Source organism: Tachysurus vachellii, chromosome 13 (genome assembly GCF_030014155.1).
Source record: "Tachysurus vachellii isolate PV-2020 chromosome 13, HZAU_Pvac_v1, whole genome shotgun sequence".
NCBI classification, from domain to species: domain Eukaryota; kingdom Metazoa; phylum Chordata; class Actinopteri; order Siluriformes; family Bagridae; genus Tachysurus; species Tachysurus vachellii.
The window spans coordinates 23,409,408-23,419,745 of NC_083472.1; positions in this window are offsets into that span (position 1 = coordinate 23,409,408).

Sequence of the window (10,338 nt, forward strand, 5' to 3'; positions counted from 1 at the left end):
CAAGCACGGAGACGCGTTTGTGTGAAATCCATAGTAACGTCCTGGCTCGCTGCTCGTCATCGTTCAGACGCTAGCTAGCAGCAGACACACAGCAGACTCACAGGTGCTGAAAGAAAATAAAGAGCGAGAGTTTGGAAAGAGCTGAAAGCAAGAAAGCTGAAAAGAAAGAAAAGCCAGAAGAAAGCTGAAAAGAAATAGTGTTGCAAGAAGGTTTCTAAGGTCCATCTGTAGTCTTAGAGAGTATTAGGGTGTTGCTATGGTTTTGCAGGATTAGACCTGGTGGGTGATAGAAAGAAAGAAAAGAAAAAGAAGAATAAAATGTTATATACTGTATATATACAGTATATATATATATATATATATATATATATATATATATATATATATATATATATATATATATATATATATATAAATAGAATACAGTATATAAATCCACAGTAAACAAACAAATAAATAAATAAGAAAGAAAGAAAGAAAGAAAGAAAGAAAGAAAGAAAGAAAGAAAGAAAGAAAGAAAGAAAAACTAGAAATCTTAAAAACAAAGAAAAGAAAAAAAGTATAAATATGAAGGAAGACAATAAATTAAAAAAAAAAATAACTGGATAAAAAAGAAAAATAAATACAAAAAATGAGAGACAATGAGGGAATGACAGAGTCAAGGCAAGGAAGGAAGGAAGGAAGGAAGGAAGAAAAAAAATCCAAGAAATAAAAATAATGATAAAAAACAGTTCTTTAAATAAATAAATAAATTGGGGAAATGAGAAAGAAAAAGAACAACAATTTAAAGACAATCAGAAAAAAAAGCCAAAACTGTGAAAGAAAGAAAGAAAGAAAGAAAGAAAGAAAGAAAGAAAGAAAGAAAGAAAGAAAGAATACAAAATTCAAAATATTTAAAATAAAGGCAAAAAAAATTTTTTTAAATATATTTATTAAATAAATAAATAAATTTGGAAAATTAAAAAAGAAAGAAAGAAAGAAAGAAAGAAAGAAAGAAAGAAAGAAAGAAGTGAATGAGTGTTTAAAGCCCACAGTATGTCAGGATTAGGACTTGGATCCCGGGAATCCTGTAGGAATTGTAGATCGGTGCATTAGACGCCAAGCCTCTCGTTCCAAATGAAGAAGAAAAATCAATATCTTATTTCACTTGTGAGAAGCTTGTAATAAATCTCCTGCTGAAACGGATAGTGCAATAGGTAGTGAGCCGTTTAGACCTGAGCAGCATGTTGCTTTCTGAGACGTTAGATTGTCTGAGTTATAACACAGCCTGTGACACCCATGTAGCTGGGAAAGTAAGTGACAGTTCATAGAGCCACTTACTCGCTTTCTTTCCTGCAGTAATCATATACAGCTCAAGCTAACTGACAGTGGAGGAGTGTGTGTACGTGTGCAGCTCTCCAGCTCGACTCGGAGATACTCTGAAAGCTTTTTCATCCCATTAGACCTGCGTAATTCACTCATTTAGTGCCTGTTGCTCTCCTCCTGTCACTCCACACACTTCTCTTAGCACACACTCTGACAGGGAAGATGAAGTCTTTAGGCGGGATGAAGACAGCTCTCAGGAAGAAGAGGAACAATATCGCTGAGATAAAGAGTGAAGAAGATTTAAAAATACCTGTATCGCTTGAAAAAATACGGATCGGTCGATGTTCCACGTCAGAGAAGAATAGTCAGGCTGCTTTGAGCTAACAGGAAAGCTACAGTAAGTCACGTAATCACTCTTTAGAACCGTGTTGATCAGAAAAGCATCTCAAAATACGTTGAACGATGAGATGGATGAGCTGCGACAGCAGGAAAAAACACTGGGATTCATTCCTCCAGGCACCGACAGGAAACTCGGGAAACAAGGTTCAGTATATTGGACGTTCTGAGATACTTTTCTGTTCATCACGCTGAGAAAGAGCAGTTAGACTTTAAGTCAGCTTGACCCAGTGCAGTATCAGGGATTTGTAGTGTTTAGGAAGTGTTCTAGACCATCCAGAAGGGTTCAGAATGGTGTTACAGTGATGTAAGGAGGTTACCAGGCCATTCCAGTTGGTTCCTAAGGTGTTGCTATAGTGTAAAGATTGTTGCCAGGTGGTTGCTAGGCAGTTGTGTGAAACTGGAAAAGAAAGAAAGAAAGAAAGAAAGAAAGAAAGAAAGAAAGAAAGAAAGAAAGAAAGGAAGAAAGAAAAATCTGCCTCTATCATGTTACCTGTTCTAACATGTTACCTGCCTCCATCATGTTACCTGTTCAAACATGTTACCTGCCTCCATCATGTTACCTATTCTAACATGTTACCTGTTCTAACATGTTACCTGCCTCCATCATGTTACCTGTTCTAATATGTTACCTGCCTCCATCATGTTACCTGTTCTAACATGTTACCTGTTCTAACATGTTACCTGCCTCCATCATGTTACCTGTTCTAATATGTTACCTGCCTCCATCATGTTACCTGTTCTAACATGTTACCTGTTCTAACATGTTACCTGCCTCCATCATGTTACCTGTCTCCATCATGTTACCTGTTCTAACATGTTACCTGCCTCCATCATGTTACCTGCCTCCATCATGTTACCCGTTCTAACATGTTACCTGTTCTGACATGTTACCTGTCTCCATCATGTTACCTGTTCTAACATGTTACCTGCCTCCATCATGTTACCTGTTCTAACATGTTACCTGTCTCCATCATGTTACCTGTTCTAACATGTTACCTGTCTCCATCATGTTACCTGTTCTAACATACCTGTCTCCATCATGTTACCTGTTCTAACATGTTACCTGTCTCCATCATGTTACCTGTTCTAACATGTTACAGTACCTGTCTCCATCATGTTACCTGTTCTAACATACCTGTCTCCATCATGTTACCTGTTCTAACATGTTACCTGTCTCCATCATGTTACCTGTTCTAACATGTTACCTGTTCTAACATGTTACCTGCCTCCATCATGTTACCTGTTCTAACATGTTACCTGTTCTGACATGTTACCTGTTCTGACATGTTACCTGTCTCCATCATGTTACCTGTTCTAACATGTTACCTGCCTCCATCATATTACCTGTTCTAACATGTTACCTGCCTCCATCATGTTACCTGCCTCCATCATATTACCGGTTCTAACATATTACCTGTTCTAACAACGTTAGAGAGTTTTAATGGTTCTTCCTGTTCCAGAACATCCAGGAAGTGTTCAGTTTAAAGAGGAAAAAAAGAAGGATGCCAGAGAATTAACAACATACATTTACAGCATTTAGAAGACGCTCTTATTCAGAGTGACTTACATTTTTATTTCAGTTTATACACCTGAGCAATTGAGGGTTAAGGGCCTTGCTTAGGGGCCCTGCAATGGCAACTTGGTGGACCTGGGATTTGAACCAATGACCTTCCAATCAGTAGTCAAACACCTTAACCACTGAGCTACCACATCCCCAATGTAATGTACGTGAGACCAGGAACTAATTTGTTGCTTAAGTGTGTACAAAAAAAGAATAAAGAAAACACTCAAAAAATAAAGTCCATCATGGGCGATTCCTTCTTAATAACATGCTTTTTTTTTTGTTTTTTTTTTTAGGTAAACAAACTTAAAAATACTACAAACCTAACTTTAGAATGCAACATTAAGCGTGGTTGTGAAATGTTCCAAAAGAAAGCATCCATTTCAGTCCAGGAAGACATGTCATTTTCAGGATGTCATGAAAAAAAAGTCAAGATTTCACTGTGTGAAAAGTTTCCCCAGGCATATAATAGTACAGGTAACTACAAGGTACGTTCACTTGGATAAAAGGAACAAGACAGTTGGATAGACGTACACACAAAAGACAGCTCCCTGGGTTTTGGCGTTGATGTTCTGGTGTTCCCCTAAGAGCATTCAGAGGGTTGTCTCTGTCTTCTGTGTCTTCAGAGATGCCTTTTTAAAGGGTGTGAAGAAAACTGCTTTTTCTTTTCTTTTAGGTTTCCATTCGATTTGCACCTCTAGGTTGAACCCATACAGCAGAGGATTTCCTTTTTGGCAAAGTCAAACCTTTTAAATCATTAACCATCACCACCAAAAACCCCTAGAATCCATTTATCGCTAATTCAGCTACATCAGTGGCTATTGATAGCACCGTGTCGAGTCATATTCGAGCAAACGGCAGCGCTTAGAGCTCTTAGTCACAGTCAGGTAAGCACACAGCTGTGTATTGAACTTGGCGAAACTAACACATTAACCGTGGAGTCACTGTAGACCCCCGAAGCTCTCGATCGATAAACAGGTCTCACCCTGTGGCGCAAAGGCCAATATAAATCCTGAAGTGGGAGAATAAGAGCTCAGGAGAAAGGAAAACATTCCAGTGTTGTTTTTATTATTGCCATAAATCAGCTTTTACGTGCAAATGACCTTTTTTATATAAATACAAAAGTTTATCTATAGTTTGCTATAATCTCACACCAACTGTGCTGCTGTGATTGAGGTCATAGAGCAAGGTATCATTCTAAGAGCAAAAATAAAACTGATATGATGAACGTAAGCTGTACACAGGGTCCAGGATCTAATCTTCAAGGACTGCCTGCGAAAAACTTTCAAGACGTCATGATGTCATTTGTACTGTGTGTAGTCTGTAATATGTAGTAACCAGAGACGGAGGGTTAAATATGCAGTATGTGTGATATACACACTATACAGTCAAAAGGTTCCATCACACACACACACACACACACACACACACGGGTTCTCATAGAATGTCCAATTCCAGATTCCAGATTTATTCCCTGTTTAATGCTATACTAGTAATAATAATCACCTCCACTCTTCACTGAAGGCTTTTCACTAGATGTTGTAACATTTCTGTGGGGATTTATTCAGCTTCAAGAGCATCAGTGAGATCAGACACTGATGTTGGGAGACTCCAGTTCCTGTTCATCACAAAGGTGTTCAGTGGGGTAACCTCTACACCATGTCTTCATGGAGTTTGCTTTGTGTGGTTCACGATGGTTTGGCATTGTCATTGTAAAACGGTGTTTGTGCCACCAAATAGAAAACAGCATTCAAAGACATTCTATGCAATTGTGTGCTTCAAACTTTGTGTGCAAGCGGTTTTAGGAAGAACCGCATATGGGTTTAATACTTTGGGGTGCACATACTTTTGGCTGTATAGTGTATAATGTGGGGTCCGGATGTCGTATACCACTCAGGGATGTGGTAGTCTAGTGGTTAAGGAGTTACAGATTGAAAGATTGGAAGTTTTAATTCCAGGTCCACTAAGCTAAAACTGCTGGGCCCCTGAGCAAGGCCCTTAACCCCCAGTTGTATTAAAAATGCGATATAAATGTAAGTTGCTCTGCAGAAGGGCGTTTGCCAAATGCTGTAAATGTCATGCTTCTTTTTTGATTTTCATTTCAAATTATATTAACAGCAATGTCTTGAGTGTAAAGTACAATTCTACTGTAGAAATATCGTTAGCTTTCAGTATGTCTACTTCTAAATTAGTGTAAGTACTTGTGCTCTTACTGTACATGAAAACATTTCCAAGAAAAAATATCAACATAGTATATCTTGTACCGTATATCGGTCCGAATATGGATAAGCTACGATACTCCTACGTGGTTCTTGAACGTCTCTTGACCTTCGTCTATGAAATGTTTCAGAATGCTGAAGTAAGCAAAGCCTTGTATTAAATGTGGCGTCTCCTTAAAATCTAAATAAATGTCTTGAGGTAATTATTGCTATTAATATTTTAATTACTAACGACAGGTTAGACTAGCAATGACTTTAGTAGCTGGCGTAACTGGATAGGCAGCTAGTCAAATTTTAGCTGATGGACAATAAATGCTAGTTACAGGATAATTTACCTCAGAAGTAATCAGCAAACTATGTAGTTTTTGTCACACATATGTACAGTATGACTAACAAATGTGTAGATTTTGAATGATGTTGGTGTCACATTAGCACTGGATTCCACCACAACACAACATCACAGCGTCTCAACACAGCTAATCCAGACTCTAGTACCCATCATCCACCTGCTTTCTCACCTGATTTCAGAACTCTTATACGGACTTTTCCCTTTGATAAACCAAGCCTTTGTATTTTATGAGCCTCGTCTGGTTTTGATCTCGTTCTTGTTTATCTGGTTTTAGATTCTTGTTTTGTTTTTGAATTTCGGTTCAGTTCCCTGAACAAACATATTTACCGCAACATACAGGTAGTAAAATAATAATATAAAAATTGGCCATACAGCGTAAAAGGTGCCAAATTTAAACATGCGAATCGTCAGTTCGAAGGAAAGGTGTAGAAGACAGTAGTGAGAGCAGGTCTGCTGTATGGGTTAGAGACTGTAGCAGTGAGGAAAAGACACGAGGCAGAGATGGAGGTAGCAGAGATGAGGATGTTGAGGTTCTCTTTAGGAGTGACGAAGATGGACAGGATTAGGAACGAGCACATCAGAGGGACAGCTCAGGTCGAGACAGAGAGACTAGATTGAGATGGTTTGGACATGTACAGAGGAGGGAGATGGTTATATTGGTAGAAGGATGTTGGAGATGGAGCTGCAGGTAAGAGGTCAAGAGGAAGGCCAAAGGAGATACTGTATACTGTATGGATGTGTTAAAAGAGGACATGAAGGTAACTGGTGCGAGAGTAGAGGATGCCGAGGATAGAGTTAGGTGGAAACAGATGATGTAGTAGTAGTAGTAGCCTTTATTGTCACTGGTCACAGGTACCAGCGAAATTAGCCATCAACCTGCCCATACATACAATACATACAATATAACAATGGGGGGGACAGGACAGGAAGACAGGGGATTGAAAAGAAATACAGCATAACATGAGGGAAGGGAGGAGAAAAAAAAACACAACCCCCAGACTATGCTCCGGTGGGGAGTACAGTGTGGGAACAGGAAAAAAACACCTCAGCAACATAAGCACATAAACAGTACGCCATAAACACTTGACTTGCAACAGGGGAGGGGAGTGGGGGGGTGGAGGTAATCCAGCACAGGCAAGCAGCCATCAGGTCCTGCGGCCTTTATCTTCGGCGCTGGTCACAGACCCGCTTGTCAGACTGGCGGTACAAAGCGGCGAAGGCGTGGGATGGGGGGTGGGGGGGTGAGTGCATATCTTTATATGTGTGTGTGTGTGTGTATGCATGTAAGTGTAGGCCTGGAGAGTTGTTGATCCCGGCATCAAATCTTGGTGCCTCAGTCCGCAAGATTGTCATAGTGATACACAGCAAATTGCCATGGAGACAACCTTGATTAGGTCCCAAAGAGAGTCAACAATCAGCAGGTGTCTGTAGAAGTGGGGAAAGGAACGCAAGAACGTCTCGCTGCAGTGCTCTTCCAGCTGTTCCAACAGCGGCCTTGGCCGAGGCCAGTGCTGGTTGAGGGGAGCCGAAAGCAGATAAGATTGGGATTGTTTGGTCTTGGGGCAAGTAGACGCATTCCAATTTACACGACTACTCTCTTAGTCCATTCCGTGATGTTAACCAAAACAGTATCCAAAGCAGTGAGCTTCATCGTGATGTTATCCATATTGCAGTTATTAGTCCCAGCCTCAGTGCTGACCGCTCTGCCCACTGCATCGATCATGATGGGCAGCTTTGGGAGATTTTGAACAGCTGTTACCGTTTTCTGATTCTCTCGATAACCCAGGGCATTGCCTAATCCAATCAGCAGAACTCCTGTTATCATGGTTCCGAATAGGTAGATATCTACAATGTCCTCCACGGAAAAACGTTCCGGCAGGGCAGTCAGGTTCCCCCGAACCCAAGCTTCTCGTCGAGAAGATGGTGTCAATTGCGTTGAGAGACCAGTTTATCAAATCCATGATATTTTAGTTTGGAGAGCAGTGCTGAGAGAGTCTCTCAAAGTATAAGACAGTAGACGAGACGAAAGAAGCAGAGCAAGGAAAGTAGAGGAGAGGAGAGGGAGAGAAAATGCGACCACCTTCGTTGAGAGCCAGAGAGAGAGAGACCCAGATGGTGACCCCTAACGGGAAAAGATGAATGTAGAAGAATTACATTAAATACATTATAGCAGGAAAAGCCAATCTGACTCAAGGGCCAGTAGCGTAGTTAATCATCACATTAATGAAATATCAGCTAAGCTTTATTTCACCAATTAACACATTTACTGTTTGAATACAAGTAAAAGTGTCAATGTTTCCATGGTACAACTTTCTCTTGAGTTTATTACGGGTTGATAAAAATCTGGCTATCTTGTGTGTACCAGCATATAAATGGTCTAGTTCAATAATGGAAAAGTCCAGTCTTTAAGAGCTTTAGCATCATCCAGTTTAGCATCAAACACACACTATTATCTAATGAGTCAGATGGGACATACCCCGCGAGGTTATATCTGTGCGAATAAAAAACAAATTGCGCAATGTTTTGATAGTCTTTAGCTCCGTCTGGATATCATGACAGGCGAATCCTGCTTCCTTTGGTGGTGATGTGGTCCAGACTGAAGAAGCTAAAGACCTTTCCTTTTTATTTCCTTGAATTTCATCAGGCAGGGCAGCAGACGGTCTTTGGAGAGGTCTTGTACTCGAGCGCGTTCTCGTCTTTGATCACAAGAAATTGGTGAAGAATTTGGTGAAGGAAGTGTATTTTAGAGCAGTAGCTCAGGGACGAGAAGCTCTACTTTCCTTAATGTGTGCTTCTAAATGAAGGAGACACAAACCTTGTTCAGGGAGAAACATGACTCCTGCTACGTACGTTTCTGCCGCCGCTCGTTCGGATTTCGATAATTTAAGCTCTAAATTTTCCACATATATAAACGGTCATAGTCTTAAAAAGGTTAAATGAATATCTACCCTTTTATTTATTATTGCACTTGCTGTTACTTATCATCGTCATACAACATCCAGTTCTAAAAAAAGACATAAAGCATTAAAAATAATAGGCAACCAATATGAAATAAATGACTAAACATATAGAAAAAACCTCTATTATTTTAACTGCACACAAAAGTACCCTGTGAAGTATTTAACTGCCGGTGTAATGGATTTTTTGCCCTGTTTCTGACCCACATATTAAATCTTTGAGGCTTAAATGGGAGCTTTTACACCGCAGGTTTCTCCTTACTCACACAGCTATCGAAGTGAATAGAACTCCATGAATAATGTGGGATGGATTAAAAGTAAGGACCTCAGTCATTTTGACATATAAAAATCAAAGCTGCTAACTATAGGGTTGGGTGTTAGGTTTAAATGGGAACCTGTAGAGGTTCTTACCTGGTTCTAAGGCGTTCTATTTCACTGGCGCAACTAAGTAATGGGAGATCATTGGCGCTTCTGTGGGGTTCTAGTTCACTGGAGCTTCTATGGAGTCCAAGATTATTGGAGGTTCTATGGAATTCTAGATGATTAGAGTTTATGTTGGGTTCTAGTTCATTGGTATTTAACTCTGGGGTTCTGTAGGGCTTCTAGTTCATTTGTGCTGCTCTGATTTTCTATTTATTAAGAAATTCTATTGTAGGCTAGTTCATTGGAGCAACTTATTGGTTGCAGCACATTAGAGTTTCTGTGGAGTCTTAAATTATTAGACCTTCCGTGTGGATCAAGTTCAATGGAGTGACAAAGTAGAGCTTATGTTGGATTCTAGTTCACTGAAGTGCCTATGAGATTCTGTAGGGTTCTAATACACTGGTGTGCCTCTGAGGTTCTACTGTAGCTCATCAGAGTCTCTATGGTATGCTAGTTCACTATGAAGTCATAATTTATTGGAGTTCTTATGGAATTCTAGTTTATCGGCATTTCTTTATGGCAGCGGTGTCCAATCTTCCAACCAAGCAGAAGCCACACCAGATTCTACTAAAAGCCAAGAACAACTGATTAAACAGGTGGAATCACGTGTTGCTTCTGCTTGGTCTAGTTCATTGTTGATTCTCTGTGGTTCTAGTTCATAAGTGAAGAGTTCTAGTTCATTAGAGCTTCTGTGGAGTCATAATTTATTAGAATTTCTGTGAGGTTTCTTGGAGCGACTCTTTGGTTGGACCACACTGGATTTCCTGATAAGATTCCTGTTTAGTAGCTCTTCTGTGGGTTTCTAGTTCACTGGTGATTTTTTTGTGGGTTCTAGATCCTAAGCACTTTTATGGCATTCTAATTCACTGGAACAGCTAAGTGATTTTAGTTTATTGGCGATCCAGTGCAGATCTGTCTTATCGGAACAACAATATGATCGTAGAACACGAGCAGCTTCTTCGAAGTTCTTTTGGGTTGCTACGGGTTTTAGCTCATTTGAAGATCCATGCTTAATGGTATCATTATCCAGATTACAATGATCTAAACGTTAGGGTTCTCCAAGGCGAGTCAGGTATGTTCAGAGAAATCAGAGCTCCAGTTTTCTGGTTGTTTGTTGTTCAGAAA